The 23,804-nt window shown below is 50.5% G+C and overlaps 1 protein-coding gene across 1 annotated transcript in view; it reads left to right on the forward strand.

The window, feature by feature from the left end:
* Positions 1-2,278: 2,278 nt before the first annotated feature.
* Casz1 (castor zinc finger 1) overlaps positions 2,279-23,804 on the forward strand; it is a 147,343-nt gene continuing 125,817 nt past the window's right edge. Inside the window, exon 1 of the mRNA XM_059255386.1 lies at positions 2,279-2,379. The gene's annotated coding sequence lies outside the window, so the exon portion shown is untranslated. The remainder of the gene's footprint in view (positions 2,380-23,804) is intronic.

Raw genomic sequence — 23,804 nt, forward strand, 5'->3', positions numbered from 1 at the left:
GGAAACGAAGCTAGAGCAAGCAGGGGTCAGATATTGAAAGGCTTTGCTGTAGGGAAAAGAGTCAGGATTTCATTGTGAGGAATGCTCCAGGAAATGTTTTTTTTTTTTGGGGGGGGGAATCAAGAAAATGAATAAAAAGAGCACCTGAGCTCAGCCCTCCTTGTGAATTAGGGTGAGTGAAAGGTTCAGTAAATGTATACTAAGAGAATGAATGAGGAAAGGACCACTCCTGGAGGAAAAAAAAAAAACCAAACAGATGACAAGAAGGGATGGAGAGAAGACAGGAAGGGATGAGGAACAGAGGAGTACTGGATGTCCCCAGGAGCAATGACAGTTACTGGCACTTACCGATCAATATCTTGGCCCAGGCCCTTTTCCTGCATTAACTTCAGGCTCTCAACACTCCCAGGCAGGACCTACTATTATTATCCCCATTTCACTGTTGAGCCAACTGAGGCAATGAGAGGTCAAATGTCTCATTCAAGGTCACGCAGTTGGTGACTGGCTGTCGTCTGGCTGGTAATGGCTTCTTTGTGCTTCTGTGTTGCTGCAGGAGTGAAGGATGGGGGGGGGGGGGCTCATCCAAAGTTAGAAGGCCTATTTGTCACCTCTCACACAACAGTGGCTCAGTGTCTGTCTCTGTGGGCTGGCAGGCTTGATCTTGAGATCTCTAGGGGGGCATGTGTTCTCCTGAGTTCACCAGGTACAGAGATGTTGAGTGAGCAAACCCCCTGGGGACTGAGGAGGTCCTTGGATAGGACAGCAAAGAGAGGGTTAGGCCCAGCGTCTGGGTGTGATTCCGAATGATTCCTGTTAATTCTTGGGATAAGGAGGGGAGGGTTGTCCAAATCCCCAAATCTGACTTTTGTGGGCTGACAAATCCGGACACATTTTGAGTAGTGGGAGCTGGCATTTTTTTGAGCCAGTTCATTTTCCAGCAAGTGTGACACCAGCTGTCACTTAGCATAGCATCTAAAGAGGGTGAGACACCTCATGGCCCTGATCTAAAGGTTTTATTTGGGGACTCCAACACCTCAGGGCCAGAGAGCCATAGAGTCCTCAGACTTTGGCTATTTGCCTCTGGACCAATGAACTTTCAGCTTGTGACAGGGCATGGAGCACATCACAGCATATGTCTGTCCCAGTGATTGCCATGCAAGATGTGGAGTCACGAGACTGAGCAAAAGCTTTACGGAGCGGCCTTCGATCCCCAGCCAGTAGCCATGTCTCACCAGTTTGTAGCATCTTCTTTTAGTACAACACACCATGTAAAGCACATCTCAAAGCCTAGGTCATATTTCGCATTTTTATTCGTTTATTCAATTAATCATTTACCTCCTTAGTACTATTGTGGTCAGTTTTCCACTTGTCTTGCCTTCTGGGGTCCTCTTCCTTTTCTTTCGTGTATCACTCTTATTTTTATCCGGAATTTCTGCAGTTGGAAAAATGGGTACCATCACTGGTTCCATCCATGCTGGGGTGTGGTGCCTGACTGGGAAAGGCAGGACCTAGGCTGTAGGACCCTATGACCCTTGTCCGTGTTGACAGCTAACTCAAGGCCCCGCCAGTATGCTAGGATGCAAGTTGTCCTTCAAGGGACATGAAAGAGGCTGTCACCTTCCTCTGGGCCAAGGGATTGGCTCTCCCAACACACTCTGCTTTCGTCGTGGACCTTTTCACTCCGTAACATTACTGTTTTAATGTACACGATTTGCCCTCCTCCCACGCACACAGTAAGGTCATTCTGTGCGGCCTATCTTACTCAAGGATGTATTTCTTGCACAAGGGACTAAATGAAAAGCCCCCTTGCAGAGAGTAAGTGCAAAGAAAATATCAAACCGGGAAGATTCCATTCGACACTTCTAACAGTCTGACTTGCAAAAAAGAGCCAGTTTTCATTGAAAAAGTAGGAATCAAACTTGGGGTGTCAAAGGGTTCAGAATAGCTGGAAAGTAACGCACCCTGTCCCTTTCTTCTGTCCCAGTCTCAACTCCATTCATAGGGTGTAGAAACCTTCCGGAACCGCAAAAGGGAGCAGTGCTTTCTGATGCTGCTTCGCAGGCCGATCTCGCCCGCCGCGCGTGTACACGGAGCCCAGCCTGGGCGGTGGGTGGGAAGAATGCAAGAGGGGAAGATCTGGGGGTGTGAGGGTGGAGCGGAGCCCGGCCCCGCGATCCGTCCCGGGTTTTGCATGCCACCCACTCGCCCATTCGGCCGCGGAGAATTCCATAATCACAGCGGGCGAGAGCAGAGACTGGGAGCGAAAAATCCGGGATCCGGCAACTTTGGTCGCGCATGCGCGCCCGCGGCGCTCCATCCCAAACACACACACATTTTTCCCCGGACTTGGAAAGTCACCCAAAGCCGCCCCAAGTGCAGGTAAGAGACTCGGCGCTCCTTCAACCGCGGCCCCCCCCAAGCCCTCCACCTCTGCGGGCCTATCGGGGCGCTTTCCGGCTTCACCCCTGTCCCGGTGCAGCCCACTACTCCACGGGTTGCGGCTTGCTGCAGGGAGCGGGCGAGCGAGAGAACCACCGAGCCAGCCAGCTTGCGAGCAGCGGCTGCCACCCAACTCTGGCCGTACGGGAGGTAGGGGGCACAGAGGGCTGGCACCCCAGCGCAGGGCGGTGCGTCGCCCGCAGTGGCCAGGGGAATGCCCAGAGAGTCGCTCCGGGGGAGGGAGGGCAGCAGTCCCTGGGGGGTCACTTACTCCAACTGAGGGGTCGGCGGGGTAGGGGAGAAGAGGGGGAGGTGCCAAGTACGAGTACAGGACTTCGCAACTAGGGTGGGGGCGCCTTCCTCGCTGTGGGCTGGGGGGCGCAGGTGCTTGCCAATACTGGGTGATTATTCCTTCTCCCACGCCCCCTCCACCTGCAAGGGGGGTCGTGAGCTGTCTTGAGACGAGAAGGAGGCAGGGGTGAGGGGTTCCTGGGGTGACTTTGCAAGACTTTGCCCAGGGGAAGGGGTGGGTGGGGATCTCCTCCAGCCGGCTCTTGTGCCCCGACACCGGGGTGTGTGTGCTGCCTGCAGAGGTAGGCAGTGTTCGCGTAGGCGCAGGGTGCCAAGGGGAGCCCCGGGTGGGAAAACGAAGACAAGAGGGTTATTGGATCGGGGGAGCGGCGCCCCCTTTTCTATCTGTGTCTGGGAAGTTTATCTCAAGTGCGCGGCTCCGAGCGCGGCAAGTGGCGCTCCTCACTCTCTCCCCCATCCCCAAGTCTCCCCCGGCTCAGGCTCGCAAGGCTAGGTACTGAGAGTCGGAGCACCGGCTCAGACCTCTCGGCGGTCGGCTGGAGCTCGCCTTGGTCTGGGGAAAAGTTCCGGGGAGTTGTGGCGGCTACTGTGTGTGCCGAGAGAGAAGTTGCGCCCAGGGACTTAGGACGCTGAGCAGGCAGGCCCGGTTGCGGGTGGAGCGGTGAGCTCCGGCGCCGGCGGTGGTGGGGGCCTCTCTAGGGGTAGGAGAGGATCGGGCGGGGTCTATGACCCTAGGTGGGCTGAGGAATACCTGGGGGCTCGGCGTTTGGAGAGGAGGATCCCTGAATCCAAGGGCACAGGGCTGAAATCCGCTCCTGGTAGAGGACAGAGAGGAGAGTAGCTTATAGGGGAATAGGGGACAGTTAAGGGGAGATGACTTGGCCACTGGGACACTTGGGTCGAGCTTCACTGTAAAGGAGCGTCAAGTGGTGACTGACGAGTGTCGGGGAGCGGGGCTTCGAGGGGTGCGCGGGAATCGGGGGACCTGGCCAGACAGAACCACAGTCCTGGAGTTCTCGGGACAAGGGGCTGAGTCGTGCGCCCGGGGTGAGCCGGCCGGGCGGAGCGGCGGCCGGTTTATTTTTACTCGGTGGCATTTGTAGAATGTGCAGCTGATGACCGTCGGCCGCCAGGAAGTTTTGCTTTCTGTTCTTTCTCTCTCTTTCCGAAGCCAGAGCGTCCGGGAGCGGGAGAGACGGGGAGCCGGGCTTGGGAGGGGAGGGGGGCCTCCTAGGGTGGAGAGATGAGGGTAGGGGCGCGTTGGGGCTGCGGGCGGGGGTGCCCCGGCGCGGGCAGGCTCAGGGCCGCCGAAGAGCGGTTGAGCGAATGTCTGTCCACAGCATTTGGACGCTCCTCTGCGAGGGGAACAGGTGTATGTGCTGTCAATCACAGCGGGAGGGACACTTTGGGGGCGTAGATTAAGATCATAATAATAGATTTTTCTCTAGGGGGTGGGCACAGATTCTTCTTCCAAGTCTTCCCCGACCGGGGTCCGGAGTTGGGGGAGGAGAGGAGTGCGGCCAGGGACCGCTTCTCCCTGCTTACAAGTTTCTCCGGATTCAGCCTCTGCTGGCGAAGCGGGCCTGGGTGCGGCGAGGACCTCCATCCAGGCACACTGGGACGGGTGAAGGTGCGGGTGCCTAGATGGAAGATGTGACCAGCAGTGAAGCAGGGATAATAATACTCCTCCTCCGATCCTGGAGCTCCCCTAAACATGGCTGAATCTTGGGGAGACTGGGGGTGTACGTCGCTTCTCCAGACGAGTCTGGGGGGGGGCGGTCCTCAGTGTGTGTGTAGCTGTCCAGCCAACACTTAGTATGCTCACAGAGATTGTGGGGTGGGATGGGGTAAGAGACTGGAGTAGTCTCTGGACAAAGTTGGTAAATTTAGGCCGTCTCCAAGCTGGTACAGGCGCGCGGTGAGAACGCACAAGGGAACTGGAAAACAGATCGTCTGGTAACGTTGGTGACACCCCTCACCCGGTGCCCAGCCCTCGGCGCGCGCGCATGTACACACACACACACACACACACACACACACACACTCTCTCTCTCTCTCTCTCTCTCTCTCTCTCTCTCTCTCTCTCTCTCTCTCTCTCTCTCTCTCTCTCTCTCTCTCTCTCGCTGTCCTAAAGGGAGCTGTCCCGGCTGAGCAGGAGCAGCTGCGCCAGGCGTGGGGCGGGGGGTAGTTGGTCCCCGGGGGCTGCGCCCTGACTGCGCTCCACGTGCCCGGAGGGGGCGCTGAGCAGATCTGCGCCCGAGCGCAAAGAGCTTGGCTTGTGCCCTGCTGGCGGCCAGGCAGAGCGTCCCGGACGGTCCTCGCGCCCCGCACTGTCTCAGGCAAATGGAACCACTTTCCCACTTCCCAAACTTTGGCTTTTGATGCTTTGCCTCTCACTGGAGCGCTCAGACTCTTTCCTGGACAGAGAAGGGGAACTTCTTCCGTCTCTGCAGCGTCCAGCGTCTGTCTCCCCGGATCCTGGCGCATTCGAAAGACACCCCCACACCCTATCTTGTTAGCCACCTCAGAGGCGGTTAACGAGGGTTTATGGGGAATATTGTTGAACTTCAGTAATCAGGTTTCCAGCGATCTTATGCCTCCTGTTTAATTTATTAGACTAGTTATTTATTCTGTTGATGATAATCTGTTGCTGGTTTCTATGGAGATGTTAAACTGATCTCTTTCAGAAATCAAACTCCATATGCACTAAAACGTTTAAAGAGCCAGTGCCTCCCTCTTTTCCCCCTTGCCCTTTTGTGTTGTTTTGTTTTTTAGACTTTGCACCTCCGTGTCTTGCTCTGGGTATCAGAGCATTTTATTTCCTTCTGACGAAGGAGAGGAGATCGAGAGACTCCCGCTTCGTGGCAAGTACAGCTTATTATGGCTAACAGAAAGAGAAGGCTTTGATCCCCAAGTTGCGTCACCATTTAAAGCAGACCATCTCACCACCGATCCCTTCCCCCCCCCCCATCATAGAAGAGCAAAATTCTTTCAAGATCAAAGGGGCCAATCTAAAAAAAAAAAAAAAAAACCAAAAAACTATTTTTTAAAAAAATAGGAAAGTCATTTAAATAGACACCTCCCCCTTTATATCTGCTCCTTTGTGTTTGAATGATTTTTGGAATAAGAAAAACAAAACTCAACTCATTTTTATTCTTATTAATAGTTTATCTTGCCCCTCCTCTTAATTTAAAAAGAAAGTTCAAAGTTAGATTTCTGGGGCTGAGGGGGTTGAGGTATATTTACTTTCTTTGAGATCCTGACCATCTGTTTTTGGGAATTTCGCCTCTGGGAAGAAGGGAAAAGGTTTTCACTCAAAGTTAATAGAGTGCCTTAATTTTTTTTGGGGGGGGGGGAAGCAGTCACACAAAATTTTTAAGTCCTAAGTTTTTTCTTGCTTTTAAAGAGACTATCAGTGACCTCTGATTGGTGTCTAAAAGTATCTCAACTTTACCCCCTTTTCTCCTCAGTTCAGATTTTTTTCTATTTTTATTTTTATTTTTCCTGTAGATTTGTGACTTTGGTGGTCATGGTGGGGAGGGGGGGTCCAATGAAATAAGAAAGCGAAGCAGAAAAAAATAATCTTGATTGGTGACATTCTGAAAAATTACAAACCTACCCTGGCTCCGATATTTATCACGCTGACAGATATGATACAAAGCGATTGCATTTCGTAATGACCCTTGGGGACTAAGTTGTAGGTAAAACCATTTAATGCATTTTTAATATTAAAGTAAGAACTAGGTTCCATTTTCTTGGAGGTAAGAGGAATGGATGTCCCTTTCTAGAGCTGGTGCTCTTTGAGTAGGCTGTTTAGCCTTTTCAACTAGAGTCCCCCCCCCCCCCTTACATTTCCATTTACTTTGTGTGTGTTGGGGGTTGGTGTGTGAGCCATACACAGGGCATTTGGCTTTCATAAATAAATTTATATCTGGCCAGAAGGCCCAATACTAAATAAGAGCTCACTTAAAAAAAAACACACACATACACAACAACAACCCACCAAGACTCCACCCCTGCTATAGGAAAAAAAACAAGCAATATTTGCCCCCCACCCTTTTCCATGGTCTTATTTTGGAGAGGGGTGCAGTGGTGTTGCTTTTCAGTTCACAGGAGGGAGGGGGAGCCGATCCTGTTATTTCCCTCTTTGCTGTATTTTAAATTTTTGTTTGATTTGGATTGCAAACAGAGCAAGGCTTAGGAGTAAAAAGAGCACTGTGGCTTTAAACTCAGGAGTTTGCATATTCTCCTTGTATCTTTCCCCTTTGCTAATTATTGTGTTGTTTTCAGAGCAAATATGTCATATCCATGGCGACCGGGCAGGTTTATTGTCTTTCTGAAGCAATAGCTCACATAAGTAATTAATGACTTTCTTTTTTTTCCTCTGGCTTAGGTTAAACAGATCATTCAAGGAAAGTCATCTCTCTCTCTCTCTCTCTCTCTCTCTCTCTCTCTCTCTCTCTCTCTCCTCTCTCTCTCTCTTCTCTCTCTTGTTTTTTTTTCTTTTTTTTTTTTAAAGCTCAGTAACATAAGAACATGAGTTAGAACAAGAAAATACTTTAGTTAAGAAGTCAACAGCTTATTTTGCCCGGATTCTTTTAAAGGCTGAAATGTCAGCTTAGCTTTCAGACCTAGGCGCTGCCATCTCCCACCCCTGAGCAGTGCAGTCCATGCGTGGGCTGGCAGCCTCCTGCGAGGTTGTACACAGGGAGGCCTGGAAGTGTTGGCACGGGGGTGGGGGGGACTGAAGGAATTTGCTTTTGAGGCTGGGGGGGCAGCAGTCCAATGAGTATTTCTCCTGTATTTAGCAGAATTTAATTAAATTGTTTACAGGAAAGAATTAATGAGTTGGTAGTAATGTGCTCCCACCTCCCTCCTTTTTCTTGGTCTGGTTAATTGGAAGGACAAAGTTTCTCTCTCCTGTTCACCTTCAGCATCCTCTGGCCTTTGTCGTAAGTGCTTTTTTCCCCGGAAAAGTAGGTTTTGGAATCTCCTCCTCAGGTTAATAGTTGAACAGGATAGAGTTTAGGTTTTTCTTTTCTATTTTCCTGTTAGACTTCCAACTCAAAGAAGATTCCTTCTCCTCAGGAATCTATAGCTCTGGCCGATCAGAACTTAGATATTGTAACTTTGTGTGTGTGTGTGTGTGTGTGTGTGTGTGTGTGTGTAAGAGAGAGCCCTTTTAGCATGTACAATTGCACGGATGACTAAGATCCCTCCAGCACAGGGTGACAGCAGTAGGAAGGTAGAGGCCGCTTCTCCCCTTCCTTCAACAGTCACCTTGCATATTCTGCCTGTTTCAAATGGACCTTGCTAGTGAGAATCCTTATGATGTCAGCTTTTAACTTTAGAAATACGTTAGCTTTTCTACACGCCAGCTGCTCTTTCGCCTTTCCCCAATAACATTACTCACACTTGCACTGTCTTCCTTACCTCTTTTAAACGTTTCATAGAGAGCCAAGGGTTTGTGTGTGTCCTTCAAAAGGGGGGACAGAGAAAGAGGCGCTTGTGTGTCCTCAGACACAACTGAGTAGAGTATTTGCCTCCTTCTGAACTAGTGCAGAAAGGCTGGGAGTCGATGGGGAGAGTCTTCAGGCTTTTGGCACTGACAATAAAAATATAAAGAAGAGAGATTTATTTGGCATCTGGTTTCTGAAGAGGAGAAGAGAAGGCCAGGCAAGCCTGACGCTGAGACTCCAGTAGAGCTATAATTGAGCCCGTAACCTCTTGATGTCTATATCAGAGAAACAGGCATGAGCAGAGGGAACGGGTTGAGGCAAACAAGCCTGCTGGAGGAGCTGGGGGCAGAGGCACAGGGAGAGGGAGATAGATTTAATTTATAGACATTTTAAAAACTGTAATTTCATTAGGATCTGCTCTTCCCTTTCTCTGAAGGGCAGCCCGGCAGACCGATAAGGCCGGTCCCTCTGCCCGGGATGCGTGTGTGGTTTGCTGGGTGCAAGTCTCGATGTCCTTGCCAGCTTTGAGCGCCTCTTGGTTTCTTCTCTGCCTACTGGCTGCCGCCTCTCCCTTCGTCTACATTAAACCCCCCAGTAGCTAAAAGTCAGGTGTGGCTCTGGCTGCCCTGGGATCTCCCCTCTGGTGCCACGCTCTTTAGAGAGCGGGTCTGTCTACTGCCTGGGTAGTGGCATTTGGGTGCCTTCCATCTGTCACCCGGCTGCCTGTGGTTCCAGTGGCAAGAGTCCACTGGAGGAGGAGGATAGCCCCTATCATCCCCCATCAAGTTCACCAAGTTAAGTTGCTTTGGTTCTGAGGCCACGGCTTGAGGGGGGTGTGCTAAAGTCTGTCATAAATTCTGCAAAAATTAATCAACCGTTTAAGAGCTGCATGTTAACGAGGTTTTTGCAGGCAAGCTGCCCCCACCCCTGTCCAAAGTCCAGCAGAGTGAGGGGTGGCCTGCCCTGTGAGAGGGGAAGGGGAGTTGTCTTCTAAAATCACAGTAATTGAAGATAACTAGAGAGAGGCCAGAGAGAGACGCACTATGGGATATGAGTCCTCAAGTGCCCTTGGTCCATGTTATTGGGGCCCCCCTGGGGCCCCCCTTTCGATCTGGGTTTGTCCCGTGTGTCTTCTGTGGAGCAGACACGTAGGGAAAGAGGGGGGTGGTAGAAGGAGAGAGGGAGAGAGGAGAGAGAGGAGAGAGAGGCACATAGCTCCTTCAGAACTCATTATCATTCTTAATAAGTCTTAAGGAATACAGAAGAGCATTGAGTGTAAATGCTGGGTAATCCTAACACTTCTCAAGGTGAGAGGAGTCTTGAGGACACACAGGAAAGAGACAGCGGCAAGGGAGGGGGTCGGAGTGGGGGCCTAGGGACCCTGGCAGAGTAGAGGCCCAGGCTTCAGGAGGGTCCTTATAAGGCCTGGAAGTTGGGGTTGGGGCACCCCAAGATGTCTGAGGTGGGAGGGGTGGTCTGAGTGAACACAAAGGGGGTCTTTAAGATGGCTGTTTCTGGGGAAAGAGCAGGGAGGATGACAGCAGCCGACTTGTTTGGAAGCTGTGGGCAGGGGCCACAGGGCCTTTGCTTCCTCTTGGGTTATATCCCTAGTACTTATGCAGGCCTCAGGCTCCTGGAGGAGGTCCAGGCTGGGGGCAGGGGTTCATAAAGGGGCTTGTTTTGTTCCATACCCCTGCTTCCAATCCCTTAGGATTCCACAGCTGTAGCTGTTCTAGGAAGCTGGATGGACAGGGTGGCAGCCAGAGCTCAACTCTGGACACTAGGTGGCTTAGAGGATCTGTGAGGCTCACCAAGCAGCCAGCCAGCGAAGAACTGGCTTTTTCTCTCCTCTCAGCTGGTGGGCTCCACTGTGCGTGCGTTCGTGCGTTCGTTCGTTCGTTCGTTCGCTCTGCCTGCTCACTGCCAGGCAGCCCTGATGACAGGCAGGAGGCAGTGGGCACCGGCCCAGGGGCATAGCCCAGCTCAAGGGCTGGCCTTGCTCCGATCGGTTCCCGGGCACAGCAGGGATAGACCAGGGGCAGCTTCCAGAGGAAGCCACCAGCTAGGGACAGCAGCAGAGAGAACGGGAGTCTAGCCCGTGTTCCCTCCTTGTTCCTGCCTTAGCTACAAGGCACTCTGAGCTTGGGATGTGTCTCTGAGATGTACGTGTCCCTTATTGAGAATCCTCTTAATATGAAAAAAATCTCATAATCATAAATATCGCTTATACTTGGAGGGGTCTCACAGATCTTATAAACCCAGCCTAAGAACCCTCCAGGGCCCTTTGCTCTGGTAGGCTGCTTTCCAGTTCTCAGGGACGGGGCAGCAGCAGGATGGAGGCAGAATGGTCTTCACCACCACTCCTGGCTGCTTACCTCAGCCCTGGGAGAGGCGACCACTTCCAACTGTCACAAGGGGGGCCCTGTAGGTGGAGCCAGGCCAACACACAGCGTATCCTCTGTGGAACCAAACTGTACTTGGTCAGGCAGGTGCCCCAGGTCAGGTCACAGGCGGTTTCTCCTTGCCTTGCTTACGTTCTCTAGGCTTCCTAGGCACTCAAGAAGGTATTAGCCAAGGTCATGTGCCAGCCTCAGATGGTTTGCTCTGGGGAGAGGAATAGGCCTAGCAGTGAGCACAATTCAGGTTTTACCTCCCAGAGTGTGCTGAAAAAAAAAAAAAAATTAAAAAACCAAAACCAAAACCAAACTGTCTCCGTCCTTTGGAAAGCTACTCCTGGGGAGCTTATAGAGTGTGCGTGGGAGTTTGAGGTGAAGGCTGGTGTCTGAGCTGGCGTGAAGTCCACAGGGAGCAGGTTGGGTTAATGGCAGGTAGATTCTGCCTTTCTGTTGTTGAAGAGCGGTAATGGCCAAATTGCATGCCCTGCGTGTGCCTTGCTGACGAGATTTACTGAAAGGAAAAGCTGTGTCGTGTCTCCGATGCTGGGTGGGTGAGTTAGTCCGTGTGTATGTGTGTATATGTGTGATGTGGTGTGTGTATATGTGTGTGTATGTGTGGTATGTATGTGGTATGTGTGTTTGTGTAGTGTGGTGTGTGTATGTATGTGGTGTGTGTGTGTGTGTGTGTGTGTGTGTGTGTGTGTAAATGAGAAGAAGGGGTGGGGGAATGTGTTCTGCCAGGCCTGGCACCCTTCCCCAGCACTAATTGCTGGCAGGGTACCCACAGGGGCTGTGCCAGCATCTCAGCCGCCCCCTCGCCCCAGGGAGCTCAGCTGTGTGGCTTGCTATTTGAGGGCCATTTCCGGGCCCACTAGTCCTGGGGTTTCTTGGGAATTTCAGGGAAATCTGATTCTTGGGGAGATGGTGGGTCGCAAGCCTGCATCTCTGGCTGAGGAGAGAGAAGAGGGAGACACATGGGGTCTGACTGTCTACTCCCCTGTCCTTCTGAGCTCTGAGTCTGTGTCACTTAGGGTCTCATGAGGCATGGCTGGGTATTTAGGCATTAAGAGATTCTGTTCCAGTCTGGCACTGTACAACACCTCTGTGACCTTGGGTAAATCATCTGATCTCTTCGGGCCTCAGTTTCCTGTCTTGTCAAATAGCCTTTGACCTCACTGCCTTTGCAGAGTGGGTTGACAGTCAGCTGAGTTCCTAGCTGTGAATGTCCTTTGAAAGTAATTAAATGTAATGAAGAATTTATCATGGTCATGTTGTCAAGTGCAGGATGTCCCCAATGTCAGATGAGCCGGTTTTATGTAATCTGGTATGTGTCTCTAAGGGGCCCCCTGTTGAGTTCCTTCCAGAAAGGGCCTGGACACAGACTGTGGTACTGGGGGTTGTGTGTTTCTGTCAGATTCTGAGTTGGTTCTTTTTTGGGGGGGGGTTGCTTTTCTGGAGGTCAAGGGGATTTCATTGAAGATATAGAGTGGTCCTTGTTTCATCCTGTGGTGTCCCTGGTTACCATGAGGAGTTATGTGTATTTTCCAGCTGGTAAGACCGGAGACCAGCGTCATGTGAATTTTACATCAATGACTTAACTAGCCTGTTCTCTTCTGAAAAGGGGAAACTTGCTCATTATACGTCTAGGGTCAAGAATCCATTTGCTGTAGGATAATGGGACGCTGGTTGGAAATCTGAACTTTGTTTCATTTCTCTGGCTGCCTTGGGGTCTTCCTGATATTTTGAGTGGGGTGAGGAGGCCCACATGTGAAGTCAGTTTTATGCTATGACCAGTGCCATTGGTTTCTCTTTCTCAGTGTGGTTGGAATGGGTGCTCGGTGGGGCGTTTGCTGATTGGGACAGGACATGGGAGATAGAAGGATAGGGGCAGACCCAAAGACTGGCCTGGGGTACCTGTGGACTATGCTTGTGGAGAGAGCTTGACAAAATGGGACTTGGAGACCAGCTGAGCTGAATGCGAATCCTGCTGTTCTCACTTGGGCACATTAACTCTCCGATCTGTTGTTTCCGTGCTGTGTAAAATGGGACTGGAATTCCCTCTCTGCTTCCCGGAGTTGCTGTGATGGTTAGGGGACAGGACAGTGTGTGCAGCTAACATATGCTGAGGTTCGCTGGAGGTTTATGCTGCAGCATGGTTCAGCGCAGTTTCCTGTCTGCCCTTGAGTGGGCCTGTCTTGGAGGAGACTGGAAAGGCTGCGAAGAAAGGCTGCAGGGATGGAGACAGTGACCTGAGGAGGTGAGGTGGGGGGCGCTGGAGGGGCGAGGGGCACTTATGGAAGATGAGGTGTATGAAACTCCATCAGCCTCTCCCATTTCACTGTGCTATGCCAAAACACTCCGGGTCTTGTTTCACTCTCCGAGATCTGGAGCAGGTTAATTTCCATGACGAACTCCAGGCCACGGGCTTGGAGGATTTATCTAATTAAACTGATGCTTTTTTGCTAAGAAAGGAGGAGAGGGAAGTGGAAGGGAGAGGAGGAGGAGAAAGCACACAGTAGGAGGGAAGGAAGAAAGGAAAGGGGCAATGAAGGAAGGGAGGACGGACAGACGGACAGACGGACAGACAATATGCTGGTGGGGAAGTGGGGAGCCTGGCTGGCAGGTCATGCTTTCTTTTCCTTCTTGTCTTCTTTTTCCTTTATTTCTAAGATAGTTTTGAACTGGGAAGGAGTAGTGGGAGGGTTTGGGGTTTGAGGTTCGACCCAGCGGATCCAGTAGCCACTGCTCTGTGGCCATTTCAATTAGATTGAAAAATCTAGCTCAGGTACTCCCTAGTCACACTGGCTAGTGCTGCTGGATTGGACAAAACACACACACACACACACACACACACACACACACACACACACACACAAATATACACACATAGGCACATACACACATATACACACAAACATACACACATACATACAGACACACACAGACATACATACAGACACATACACAAACAGACACACACTCAGATACATACACAAACACACACACAAATATACAAACATACACAGACACACATCAAACATACACACACAGAGACACACACAGACATCTACACGCAGAAACACATACACACAGACACACACATATACAAACACACACACACTCATATACAACATTTATAGCATCACAGAAAGTTCCATTGGGCAATATCTCTCTGAGCTAGGGCTAAATGCAGGGGCCCCCAGGGGACAGTGGTGGAGGTATTGTGAGGGGATGTTCAGGGACATTCCTGGATGTCTGAGAGGACTTTGGACCTGGAGTCGTGGTCTCTTTGGGGTGGGCCCACCTTCTCTTATGATCTGCCCTAGCACACTCCTCCTCTATCACTCGCTGATCTGGAGTTAGGTGGAGGCAACCTTAAATTCTCCTCCTGCCTAGGATCTTTGTGGCCTCGGGAGAGTCTTAACTCTGCAGAACTGGAGTGTCAGAGCCCACCTTGTTGGGTTCCTCTGGCCATTAGCTGAAGTCACGTAGGAGGCACTTTATGGAGACGGCACACACGCAGTTAGCACTCAAAAACAAATGGCACTCATTGGCTGGCAAGAGGGCTCAGCTGGTAAAGACACTTGCTGCCAAGTCTGACGACCTGAGTTCGATCCCCGGGGATCCACACGATGGCAGGAGGGAACCAACTCCTGTACGCTGTTCTCTCACCTCCACAGGAGAGTTATGACATGCATATGCTCTTCCACAGAACAATGTAAAAAAAAAGTCACCATAATCATTGTCTTCATAATAGGTATTGACTGACAAGTTCATGGAGACACTCTCTTATCAAATGCTGATTTATTCACAAACCCCGTTTTCTAGAATTAATTTAAAGAAGAGTGTCCACCAAATTCTTGCTTCCTGGGTTCTTTCTTTCCATCCACCCCTTTGTTTTTTTGTAGGACAATTTAGAGTTTCCTAGAGTTAACCCAATTCTATTGCTTGAGAGGTAGATTCTCTTCACTCCCAACTTACTAAGCATGCATGTGTGTGTGTGTGTGTGCGCGCGCCTACACGTGAGCACACATGAACTCGAGTGTGCGCACACAAAACTTTCCACTGGGCAAGACACAGTAAAAGCAAAGCAGAAAAAGAGATCCACCCCCAAAGAATTAAAATAGAGGAGTGTAGATGTGACCCTGGCACTGCTGGATGGGTTATTTCAGATGGGGGTGGGGGTCAGTGGCCTCAGGAGGGACGTGTGTGTTTATTCCCGGACATTGCCCAGTGCCCTGTGTGCTAATGCGGGGCTGAAAAGTCCCTGCATTGTGCAGGCTCCTTCCCCCGTGAAAAGGCAATCGACTCAGTGAGTTCCGAATGGATTGAGGCTGACAGTAAACGGGGATTTGGCAGGGGTAGAAAACAAGCTTCCCCTAGCCTCCAACCCCCGCCACCCCGACCTCACCCCGGCTCACTCACCCCTCCCTAAATTCCCAATGCTTGTTTGGTTTTTAAAGGGATTTTGCAAAGAATTGTGATTTCTTTTTGTATATGTCCATATTTGCCGCCACTAGGGTTGTGTCCAGGCCTGCCTTTCTGCCAGGGATGCCTCCTCCGACTCCCAAGTTGCCATGGCCCAGCCCCTTGCAGCCTTGGTGGCTCCACCAGCGATCCCGAATGAGTTAAGGGCTGAATCCACCCTAGACCTGGCTGTACGTTGTACTCCGGGTTTCTGAATGAAGCGATGTGCTGTGCTCAGCATGATTGGAGACTGTCTGCCCCAGTGACCCAGCAGCCCCCGCCCTGCTGGGCTCCACCATCTTTCATGGACCTGCTGCTAGGTCCCAGGACCTCCTCCCAGGCAACTTGGCAAGCTGATAGCCCGTGCTGAGGGGACTTTGTCTGGTTTCCTCCCTACATCCAGCCTCCCATTAGAAGCCTATTTGAGTTTTAAAAGAAAGGGCACACCATTTTGAGCTGGCATCATCCCTGGTTTGAAAAGAAGACCTCTAGCTTTGAGGGTTAGTGTATGCCAAGGCTCTGGCCCCTGCCACCGCCATTTTCTTCTCCATGATGTCCATACCCATCAATCAGCCGACAGATGTTTATATGTCTCAGCCCTCGACAATGGCCTCACATCCCGAGACCATTTAAACATTTCCAAGAGCCTCAGAAGGGAACTATTGCTACCCTGCAGATCTCCCCTGGCCACACTCTGCATGGGTACAGTGGCATTGATTAGCTTTACCGTCCAGCCTCCAAAGAAAAGTGGAGAAGCTTCTATCCCTGAGAGACAAGAGATGACAAGATGGACTCACTGAGACAGAATTACAACCCACTCCTTGGAGGTACATCTGTCCTCCTGTGGCTAGTGATGCCTCTTGGCATTCCTCTCTAGAAAGGCCAACTGCGATCTCCTTGCTTTAAGAGCTAGACTAGAGAATAATGTTAAGTCTGTGAGTTCAAATCCCTGGCCTTTTGTTTATTGGGCTTGTGGCTTTGACATATCTAACTATTCTGAGCCTCAGTTTCCCCATGTGTAAGAGAGAACTAGTGATAATACCTGTGGTGTGGGGTCGATGTACAGGTCACACAAGGACTGGGCACTTGACTACAAGCAGTAGCTATTGTTCCTACCTTTAATGCTCCTGTTGAGTTCTTTCTACCCATCACAGGAGGGCAGGAGAGCAGTGGGTTCAGATCTGCCCCTGTTCTTTGGTTCAGGACCTCCAAGACCAGGCTGGAGTCCCAGCGCATATGACCATCAAAAGTTGTCTTAAATACACTTGCCAAACAAGAAAGGCAAACATACTCTTCCAGTCCAGAGCCCTGGAGGGAGGAACAAGGCTTTTGAGGGCCTGAGCTGTGTTCTTGGGTGTTCAGGCAGCAGTCTCTGGGCTGGTGGCCTTGACTCTCTGGCAAAGAAGGAGTCCACTCCCAGATGCTTCCGCCATCTTGGTTCTCTTCACCTCTCCTCATAGATGGGAGCCTGGTCCTTGCCCTCCCCCAGCAGCAGGTGGCCTTTGCAGCCTGGCACCTGTTCCTGGAGGGCGGCTGCCAGGAAGGCGCCAACCCCAGTATCACCCGCCTGGCCTGAGGGAGGGAGGTGTGTGTGCTGCCTGGAGGGGTACTCCTGGGCCTGTCCTAGTGGAGAGAGTGAGAGTTAGAGGCGGGCCTTGTTCTCTCAAGCCAGAGCCCCCTCCTCACCCTCCAGGTGAGTTACAGGAGAGCTGAGATCTGTGTGCCGGGGACTTGCGGGGTGGGGGTGGGGGTGGGAGGGATAGGGTGGGTGGGGGTGGGAGTGGGGTGGGTGGGAGGGGTGGGGAGGTGATGAGTGAGAGGATGCGGAGGAAGTCTTTGAGATGGTGCAGGGGAAGGGTCTTGTTTTGTCCCTCGGGTGCAGCATTAAAGCTGAGTTGCTTTTCCATTTCCATTTTACTAAAAGAGGAAGGAAACAGACATTTACTGAGCGCCGACCGTGTGTCAGATCCTGTGCTGTGACTTTTTGTGGGATTGAAGGGCACAACGCAGGTAGTGGATCGATGGCCACTGTACCTCAGGAAATAAGCCTTGGAGAGATCACGGAACTCCATTAAAGAGGGCCAGTTGATTGGTGGTGTTTGCTTGTTTTTGCTTTTGTTTAGATAGGGTCTCAATTTGTAGCCCAGGCTGGACTTGAACTCTCCACCGATCCTCTTGCCTTAGCCTCCTGCATGCTAGGATTACAGGTGTGTGCCACCCACCATGTCTGGTCACAGTTCAGAACCCAGGTTTGTCTGACTGTGAAATGCATGCTTTCCTTCATTCAAGCACTGGGAAATACAGAACCACATCTTAACACAAGTTTTTAAAAGAGGTAAAGGGAAAAAAACTTGCCCTGAACTTAATTATTACGACATACTCTTTTTTAACACCTAGTGTATTTCCGTATTTTTTCTTTCAGTCACTGTGCATATTTATATAATGCATATTTTACATAATTGTGATCTTTAGAGGGTATAGCCAGAGTTGAGACCCTAGATGAAGGTCTCCTGAGCTGAGGCCAGAGGGGAGTGATTGACTCTGTGTAAAATGGGAACCCATGCTTGATGCCCAGCCATCTTATCAGTCACAGACTCTAAGCCAGGCCAATGGGCAGGCAAGCAGGGCTCTGTGTGTTCTCCTGGGTTACTTTTGCCTGCTCGCTTAACTGGTGGAATGCTCCTTTTAACTCACTTCCCTTTCGCTTTTGACAAATGGGCATATTTGTGCCATTTTCCCGAATGACCTTCTCTCCTTGGGGTAATGAGAAAATGAAAGTCTTAGCTAAGTGCTTTGAGATATTCAGATATAAAAACGGAGAGCGGAGTGTTGTCATGGCCCCTTTGCTGCCAGGGTGCTTTATAAAGAGGAAGTGCGGCTTGGGGGGGATGAAGGTCGGCTGGAGGATGAGGACCATTGCAGGAACCCGTGTCTCTCTGGGTGCAAGGGTAGGAGAGTTTGGGGCCTGGCTCAGGTTGGGCGAGGTTTTGGTGAGGCTCCTGCCCATCTTCCAGGTACACACTCCAAGGCCAGGCACCCATGGCCGAGGTGATTTGAGTCACTCAGGTAAAGTCCCCAGCCTGGGTTTAGATCTTGTGGATAAATGATCCGATTTAAGGAGATCCCCCGTGCCATCCTACCGTCTGCCCGTGGTAACACAGGGAGTGAATCCTGCTTCACCTAAACAAATGGCTATCATGAGAACGATTTTGAAACATGGAAAAATATTTATTTTATTGGAGAAGATATCCCCTGAATGTCCAGTGTTGAGGTGGCCACCAGAGAAACTATGAAAGTTTGAAGGACATCCCCTAGACGAAAATTACAGCGTTAGGGAGGTGGGACTCCGGCTGATTTGTTTTTTATTTCATAACATTTTATTTAAATTCCCCCTATGATTAACAGCCAACAAAGCTGAAGTGCCAGCCCAGCGGGGAGCCCTGGCAAGGGTGGGGGGCGGGACCGCGCCCCAAGAGGGCGCCTGCACCCACGGCCCCCGCAGGGCTCTGAGCTCACCGGCTCTGCCAGCCCAGCAGACCTATGAGCTCTCTGGAAGCCGAGGCGGATCGGTGACTCAGAACTCCGTGTTGTACTCCTCAACAATAGCTTTTGTCCTTTGCCCAAAACCCTGGGCCAGTGTGTGAAGAAAAAAAAATTAGAAAATTATGAGATAGTTTGTACTTTCCTTACCAGCTGGTGCCAGCGCTGGGTTCTTTATTTATTCAAGGTGGGGAGGCAGGGAAAGGCAGGGTGGAGGTGAGGGAGAAGGGAAAGGAAAACAAGGTAGAAACTCGGACAAGGCCCAAGAAAGGTCTATACCTTGACAACAAACTTTCTTTGTTCCCCGGGTGGGGAGGGGAAAAAAGAAGGAAAAAATGTAGAAAGCCAGTTAGAATGAATACAGCTCCCCGTGTCGTATCCACGCATGGGACTGCTGCTGTAACTTCCTCCTGTGGGGCAGGGAAGCTGATTAGTGGTGCTTGACTCTGGGGTGGCTACAGGGGCCCAGCTAGAAAGATTGAGGCAAAGGTGAGGAGCAAGGATGACCCAGCGGTGCCTGATGTTCTGGCCCATAATGATTAGCAGTCAATAGCGTGGGTCCTCGCTTCTGCCTGGGCTCTCTCTTCCTGAGAGCCAGGGAGATGCTCGGTAGGTAAGGCACTTTCCTTGAAAGTATGAGAATCTGAATTCGGATCTCCAGACCCCGTGAAAAGCTGGGCAAGGCAGAACATACCTGTATCTCCAGCACTGGGGAGGCAGAGACCCTAGGGGCCCTGTAGCCAGCCAGACAAATTGGCAAGCTCCGGATTCAGTGAGAGACCTTGTTACACAAATAAGGCAGATATGTGTCTGTGTGTGTGTGTGTCTCTGTGTGTGTGTGTCTGTGTGTGTGTGTGTCTGTGTGTGTATGTATCTGTGTCTCTATGTGTGTATATCTGTGTCTGTGTGTCTGCGTGTGTCTGTGTGTGTGTCCACAGGAAGACGTGGAACATTGAGCTCTGGTCTCCACAAATGCTAGTGCATGTGTACCTGCACATACACATACTACAGACACACACACATACACACACACACACAGACACACATAGACATATAGACACATGGACACAGACATATAGACACATGGACACACACAGAGACATACAGACACACAGACACATAACACACACACACACACAGATATACAGACACACAGACACACATAGATACAGACACACACACAGACATACATACATACATACAGACAGACACACACATACACACACACACACACACACACACACACACACACATGACTCTTCCTGGAGTCTCTGCTAGTGTAGCATTTGACATCTCAAATACCATGGAGATCAGAGTCAGGTCCAGTGTGGCCTTATTTTTTTATTTTTTTGAAATTTTATTTATTTTTATTTTATGTGTATGAGTGTTTCCTGAATGTACGGATATGAATTGTATATATCCTGGTGCCTACAGAGGTCAGAAGAGGGCATTGGATCCCCTGATCCCCTGGAACTGGAGTTACAGATGGTTGTGAGCCACTGTGTGGGTGCTGGGAGTCAAACCTAGGTCCTACTGGAAGAGTAGCCGTCTCTGTACTCATCAGTTTAAGCTAGAACCTTCTACCCAATGTCCTCCAGAAGAGTGAGAGAGTTGGGAACGGAGGCAGGGGGTTAGAGTGTTATTGTGTGTGTGGGATTAGGTGTCAGGTTAGGTGTATAAAGTGTTTGTGGTTGTGTGGATGATGGTATGTATGTGACTGGTTGCCTGTGAGTTGTGTGAATGACTGAGTTTATGTGTGTAAAAGAGGGAGTGTGGTAGCTCTGTGTAACTGGTGCTGGTGGGGTATATGTGAGCAATTGCATATGGGCTTGTGACCGTGTATGTAAATGAGATGTGACTGGTTGTGATTGTATGAGGTCGTGTGTGTAAAAGTGTGTGATTGTGTGTGCATGACTTTATATAAGTGATTGTGTAGGAGGTTGTGTGTGATTGTGTCATGTGAGTAAATGAATCTCTGCCTGTGGAGATGACTTTGTGGTTGTATGTGTCCCTTTAATTGTAACTTCTCCCTGCCACCGCCCCCCCCCCCCCCCCCGTAAAAGCCAGGTAGATTAAAATTGGGGAGAGAGGGCTACATCTCTTTTTTCAAGAATCAGTTTGTCTGCCTTCCCCAGACCTGCTCTCTAAATGCTCCTAGGAGGCAGCCTGGGGCCTGAGCTGAGTGGCAGCTGGCCTTGCTTCCCTTTTAGTGCTGAAGGTAGTGTAGGAACACTTTGGGGCCTTTGCCAGAGATTGAAACGGGAAAGAAAGGCTATGGTTCAAGGTAAAGTCGCAGAGGCCAAAGGTATCCTTGCCTAGGACTCAGTTGCCTGTGTCTGTAGCCCTGATTAGGCCCCAACCCCACACAGCTTGCTCTGGGCTCAGGAAGCTGGAGCTGTGAGGCTCACATGACCTTTAGTGTGCCCACTTGGTCTTTTGGTCATCATGACCTCCAGAAAGGGAGCTCAGGGATCATTGTCTTTGTAAGATGAAGAAACTGAGGCGGGGGAGGGAAGGCTGTGTGCTCTCGGCCCCTTAGCTAGTCCATGACAGTTTTGGAATCCAGATAATGCCTTTGGGGATTCTCCCCCAGTGGCTTGAAGCAAAATTGACCAGTGGCACATCGTAATTATGCACCCTGTACTTGTCCCTCTTGGGGATCGGGTTTCATGTGGTAACTGGGAGGAGAGGCTGGTCCTCTGGTTTAGGAAATATGTCTTTTGAAGGAAGGTCTCTAAATGGGGAGACACCTGATCCAGTTTCTAGTTTACAGTGCCACCAACTAGCAGCCATGTCCTAGGACCTGAACTTCATCCACACGAACTTGAATGAAGGGCGAGACCCAGCGGTTCCTTGATTTCTTCCCACCTATCATGACTGGAGCTTCCTGCCACCCTCCAGAGTCCCAGCTGTGCCATGTAGCAAGTCTTCTCCCACAACCTGTCAAACCAGAGATGGCACTCCCTGGAGCTCCCAAGAGCTCCCGCCTCTGTTTCGTACCAGGCAGAACCTCTAGCAGACTCTGCGGGCAATGCCCCTGGCCTTGCCCTGTGCACCTGCTCATTGATAACCACGTGTCTGCCTGTGCCTCAGGTCAGAGCCCTTTGGTTTGAACTTGCCTTGTACTGAGAGGCTGAGATGTGAGAAAATTATGAGCAGGGGAGAGGAGTGGGACCTTGTGACAAGTGGCAGCTGTGGAGAAAGGGGCCGGCCCCATGCCCAGGGTGAGCGCCATCTGGGAGGGAGGCCTGGCTTCCAGCTGTGGGGGCTCTGGAAGGGCAGAGCCTGGGAGGAATGATTTTGAAGCCACTACTATGGAGATTAAGGGGATGAGAATGTAAATCTCAAGTAAAAAGGTAATTGAATGTAATAGCAAACACTGCTCGCTCTATGTTAATTTTAGCTCTTCCCCTGGATACAAGACGCTGTATTAGTGTTTTATTACCATTTTGTTTGCACTAATAAAATAGTAAAATTTATTTCAAGGAAGTTGAAGGATGGTTTTACAATGCAAATTTGAAGAAATTGGACTTTTCATTTATGCCTCAGCTATTTTAAATCCTGACGGGTGTAAATTAGCTACAGGGACCGAGCAGACCCCACTGATGGGGACTTTGGAGGCAGGAGCCCTGGCAAAGGTTCCAGACTAACTGAGGGCAGAAAGTAGAGAGCACGCTTTGGAGAGGCTGAAGCCACTCAGGTGCCTGACTGGGTGGGACAGGGTGGTGGGTGAGGGTGTGCCAGGCATGAATGACTGTGGGCGTAGGCAGGTACATCACACACTGAGTAGGTAGGAGATATATGTGACCATGGATCTCAGATCTTTATCTTTTCTCTCGGTCCTTTGGCTTCCTTCCTGTCCTGACATTGGCCTGGATTAGCCTGGTGAACCCCAGGGGAGCTGAGCAACTTCTTATTTTGCATGGACATGACAGGTAGACCAGTTGTCCAGATTACACTCACTTTCTAGAAAGAGACTATATAGATTTTAGGGAAAGGAACCATTGGAATTTGGACTTTAAAAACAACCAGAGAAAGACACAGGCTAGAAGCCAAACAAACAGAGGCTGATAGACTGATCTGTCCTTCCTTGTTCTTTCTAGTCCAGGCCAACGTGAGAAAGTAGAATAGGACTTTCTCAGTGAGCTAGCATCCTTTCAAGTGGGGACAAATGACTAGCCAGACCTAGGTGTGGTGGTGTCTATAAACCAAAAAGAGTTTTTTTTTTTTTTTTTTTTAAAGTCAAGTGGCCTGGATTTCAGGGAACCAGAGGTAGATAGAGAGGGAAAGGAAAAGGGTGGTAGGTGAGGTTCGTCTTGAATTTTGGGTGAAGAATTCAGGTTGGGTCTTGTTTTATCCAAACCGGTTTGTTTATCTCTGAAAAATTATCAGCAGCAATGGCCCAAAGGGATGCACTGGGGACCCACTTCCAAAGGGTAGGGAACCGAACAAGTGTTCTAATGTCTGGTGGAGTCAGTAGGGTGTATTGCCCAGGGTTTTCTGGACACTTGCCTGGTGCAGGGGAAACAGTGAGTTGGTTTTGCTTATTTCCAGCCCCAACCTAGATCATTCTGTGTGGGGGTGGGGGGTGTTCTAGTATATTCTCTCTCCCTTGATTGGGTGGTGTATGTGTACATATGCATACTCTCAAAGGTAGATGCACTTAAGGAGAAGATTCGGTGTTGACATTGGCTAGATCAGAATGAGAGAGCCTGGAAGGGTCTGTCAAAGACATTGGACTCGCTGCAGAAAACTCTTAAGGATGGTCTTGACTGAAGAGTTGGCTTTGGAGCCAAGAAAGGCAGGACAGGACAGGCCCCTAGCTTCTCCTCGTGGCTAATCTGCAGGACCACATCTGGAGAAGAGAGGGCTCACACTGACTTAGATGGTGGGATACATCTACAGATCAAGCTAGCCTCCAGCAGCAGGGCTGGTATTCCCATGGAGGACAGCGATGCAGAAAACCTCTCCATCCTGGCCTCTTTGGGATTCTTTCAGATGAAGAAACTGTGGATGGATTTCTGGGGATCATAGGGTTTAGAATATGCGGGCGGCAAGGCCTATCAGTAGGCCAGGAACCTCCTCTTCTCTGCACCAGCACACTCAGGGGGCCCTGGGCCAACAGCTGAGGAACACAGGAGCAGGGCCTTCACAGCTTGAAGGAGCCAAGGCCAGGGCAGGAAGGGTATTG

The sequence above is a fragment of the Peromyscus eremicus genome, chromosome 2 (assembly GCF_949786415.1).
Source record: "Peromyscus eremicus chromosome 2, PerEre_H2_v1, whole genome shotgun sequence".
NCBI classification, from domain to species: Eukaryota; Metazoa; Chordata; class Mammalia; order Rodentia; family Cricetidae; genus Peromyscus; species Peromyscus eremicus.